The following is a 4,110-nucleotide window of genomic DNA, read 5'->3' on the forward strand; positions in this document are numbered from 1 at the left end:
TATGAGTCCCAGCTGCATAGTGAAACCCTGTACCAAATAAATAAATAAATAACCTTTTAAAGAAAAGAACTCTAGAGGTGTACCTTGTGTTCGGAAAATAGTATAGTTTTTCAATTAGTAACAGAAAGTAATAGAGTGTGGGTCACAGGATGGTGAACAGCGAGAAGGACAAGTGAAATTATAAAAAGATAATCACCTTAAGATAAACAGGGCCCAGCTTATTAAGACATTTTACTCATGTCAGAAATATGAAATTTATCTTACCAGCCTCTGGAGAGAAGACACTAGAGGTTTTCGACCGTGGAAATGACAAAATACACTTGGCATTTTGAAAATATCACTCTGTCGACAGCTGGAAGAAGAGGATTAACCCTTGACACGAAAATAACTAGTTGTTGAGCTCTTCCAGTAATCCAAATAAGAGATGGTAAGTGATAAGAAGGAAGAGAACAGACGGAAGGTGGAGTTATTTATGAAGTGGAATTGCTAGAGCTCAGGACAGTTGGCGTCTGAAGTGACAGGGAAGTTCTAAATCACTGATGACACATATGTATCCACACCTTCTTTCTTTGCACAGTCAGTGGTGTTCAGGATGATAAATTTCTGGAGCCAAAACATGGTGGCATTAGGCAAGGAATTCCTTGGAAGGAAGCTTTAGCAAAGCCATTCTGAAGCTTTGTCTGGACTTTTGAATAGTCTCTGACTCTTGTTCTTGAGGGAATGCAGGAAGCAGAAAACTCCAGGATGAATTCTTGGTGTATCCTTGCATCAAGAATAGAGAAAGGAGACAAATTGCAGTCCCTGCTGGATTCAGCAGCCCACGCCCCAGCAGTCATTTGCCCTCGTGATGTTCTACTGCTACCCACTGCCCTCTTACCACCCACCATGGCGCTGCTACACTCCAGCCGTGTCCTCTCCGGGGTCGCCACCACCTTCCACCCAGGCCTTGCTGCTCTAGCCTCCACGAGAGCCAGCCCCTGGTGGACCCATGTGGAAATGGGACCCCCAGATCCCATCCTGGGGGTCACTGAAGCCTACAAGAGAGACACCAACAGCAAAAAGATGAACCTGGGCATTGGCGCCTACAGCGATGACAACGGAAAGCCCTACGTACTCCCTAGTTTGAGGAAGGCAGAAGCCCATATTGCTGCAAAAAAATGTGGACAAGGAATGCCTGCTCACTGGGGGCCTGGCTGAATTTTGTAAAGCATCTGCAGAACTAGCCCTGGGAGAGAACAACGAGGTGTTGAAAAGTGGCCAGTTTGTCATTGTGCAGACCATTTCAGGAACTGGGGCATTAAGGATTGGAGCCAGCGTCCTACAAAGATTTTTTCAGTTCAGCTGAGATATCTACCTGTCCAAGCTGTCCCAGGGAAATCCCACACCTATCTTCAGGGATGCTGGCATGTAGCTACAAGGTTATCCTTACTATGACCCCAAGACTTGCAGTTTTGGCTTCACTGGTGCTGTAGAGGACATTTAAAAAATACCAGAGCAAAGTGTGATTCTCCTGCGTGCCTGTGCCCACAAACCCACAGGAGTGGACCCACGCCAAGAACAGTGGAAGGAAACTGCATTATTGGTGAAGAAAAGAAATCTCTTTGCGTTCTTCGATATGGCCTACCAAGGCTTCATCAGCGGTGATGGTGACAGGAATGCCTGGGCTGTGCGCCACTTCATTGAACGGGGCATTAACGTTTGCCCATACCAGTCATACTCCAAGAACATAGGCTTGTATGGAAAGCGTGTGGGAGCCTTCACTGTGATCTGCAAAGATGCAGATGAAGCCAAAATGGTAGAGTCCCAGTTGAAGATCTTGATCTGTCCCATGTATCCCAACCCTCCTCTCAATGAGGTCCCCATGGCCTCTACCATTCTCAGTTCCCCAGATTTGCAAAAGCAATGGTCACATGAAGTGAAAGCCATGGCCAACCGCATCATTAGCATGCGCACCCAGCTGGTTTCCAGCCTCACAAAGGAAGGCTCCTCCCACACCTGGCAGCACATCACCAACCACATTGAAATGTTTTGTTTCACAAACCTAAAGCCTGAGCAGGTAGAATGCTAACCAAGGAGTTCTCAATCTACATGACAAAGGATGGCCACATCTTGTTGGCAGGGGCCACCTCTGGCAATGTGGGCTACCTCACCCATGCCATTCATCAGGTTACCAAGTAGTCTCTGGATGCAAGAAGCAGAGATAGCCTTTCTGTCTTCAGCCTCTGCTGTTGTGAGAGTCATGTGCAGGCTGAGGGAGGGTGCATGGTGGGGAGTTGATCATTTCTTTCAACCACAGTGCATAACGTTCAATAGTTGAATGTTAAAAAAAACAAAAACCATGTAGTGAAATAGAGCAGAAGCCTGGTGGCTTGTCTGTAGCTTTGTGGCTGTAAACCAAACTCTGCCCCATTCTTCTGTCTCCAACTTTTCTAAAAGAGTTTACACATGCAAGAAAGTCAGCACCAAAAAAAATCTGTATTCAGGACACTGCAATATTTCAGAAGCTTTAACTGAAGCATCATATGGTATTAGGGTTCCCTCTGTGCCTCCAGCATGAGGCACAGCTCACATTAGACATACAAGAGAGAAGACCTAGCCTGTCACTGACAGTCATTAACACACATCTGTCCTCCACGGTGCAGCAGTCACATCAACAGACCAAACTGCAAAATTATGCTTTACAAAAACCAATGAGTGTGTTGCCCCTGCTGCAGTGAGGAAAGCAATAGATGCTGTTTCCTGTCTTAGTTAAGAAAAGAAGAGAGAAGATGCTTTTTATCATTGCTGTACTTTTCCTTAGTCGTGAAGACCTATTATATCTAGCCAGGGTTTCACCCCATTCTACTGTGATTGACTATCAACCCTGTCCTTTCAGGATTTATTTAAGAATGGAAAACAAAATTCTTTGCTCATGCCATTCCTACTCCTTTCTTAGTGAAAAACAGTGGAGAGTAGGTAACTGCACTACACTGGAGGGTCTGCTTCAGTGGCTGTGTCACTGTCCCTGCCAGCCGGAGAGCTCCCTTCCCCAGTGTGGCTGTGTTCCTCCCACTCGCAGCTGGGCAGTGCAGGGCAGCAGCAGGAAAGAAGGTGCACTCCACCTGTCATTGTGGTATCCTGAATATGGGCGGCTTGTCATGACATGCCAGTTACTGCTAAGATGTCTCTCGGGTAGGTGGATGTTGAAGAAGAAGGGGGTGGTGAATGAAAGCAAGAGACAGGAAAAGGAATATTGTGGGACTGTCCTGCTTCAAGGTTGTATATAGTGAGATTTTTGGACTTATGTGCAAACATGAGAAGCATAGAATTCTTTATCCTATTTTTAAAATATAATCTAATTTTTAAATGTTTTTTTATCATATTCTGTAGGGACTTAAAGTTCAACATATCAATACTTGATGAAAAATACCTGTTCCTTATTATGCCTAAGATGTTCGAAATGCAGTGAGATAGTGAGGTTAAGCTTGATAGCCTAAATTGTTTGATAATAACAATAAGCTTGTCTTCTGGATGGTTAACAACCTAAGTTTGCAGACCAAAATTAGAGAAAAAGGAGGGCTACAAGGAAAGCCAACATTTTGGCCCTAGCCTTCTAAGGTCAATTAAGACTCAGGACATATGAGAACTTGTACTGTAACATCATGTACCTCGGTAGAGTCCCAAATTTTCTGATCAAGGAGATTATAGGGCTAAAGAGGAAAGTGATTGATGATGTAGAGTGTGCCTAAGGAGAGTCCCATGGAGAGAAAACATTCCCTCAAGCTTTCACAGAGAGCACATTGGCCAAGCAATGGCCGTGACTCATCCAAGTGGCTGACACTGACAAACATTCTGAGGTACAGGATCTCAGGATAAATCCTGAGGGCATTTCACTGACCTTGTCAGACCAAAAAGCTACAACTCTTGTTGCACAGTTCCTGCTTTACCTTGGTCTTAACCATCCAGTAGAAAAGTATGAAGACGAAATATAGGAAGTAAAGCCATGCTGTTATGTTGAGCTGTGGGGGACTCAGGTCAATAATTTCTGACACTGCCAGTTAAACAGAAGACCCAATGCTATTATGGGCTACTGGACTCTTTTAGAATATTTTGTTGAGTTTACACACCTAC

The 4,110-nt window shown here is 44.7% G+C and overlaps 1 pseudogene; it reads left to right on the forward strand.

Moving 5' to 3' along the window:
• Window positions 1-885: 885 nt before the first annotated feature.
• LOC101569913 lies at window positions 886-2,178 on the forward strand (annotated as a pseudogene).
• Window positions 2,179-4,110: the final 1,932 nt, after the last annotated feature.

The sequence above is a fragment of the Octodon degus genome, unplaced genomic scaffold, assembly GCF_000260255.1.
Source record: "Octodon degus isolate 3935 unplaced genomic scaffold, OctDeg1.0 scaffold00116, whole genome shotgun sequence".
NCBI classification, from domain to species: Eukaryota; Metazoa; Chordata; class Mammalia; order Rodentia; family Octodontidae; genus Octodon; species Octodon degus.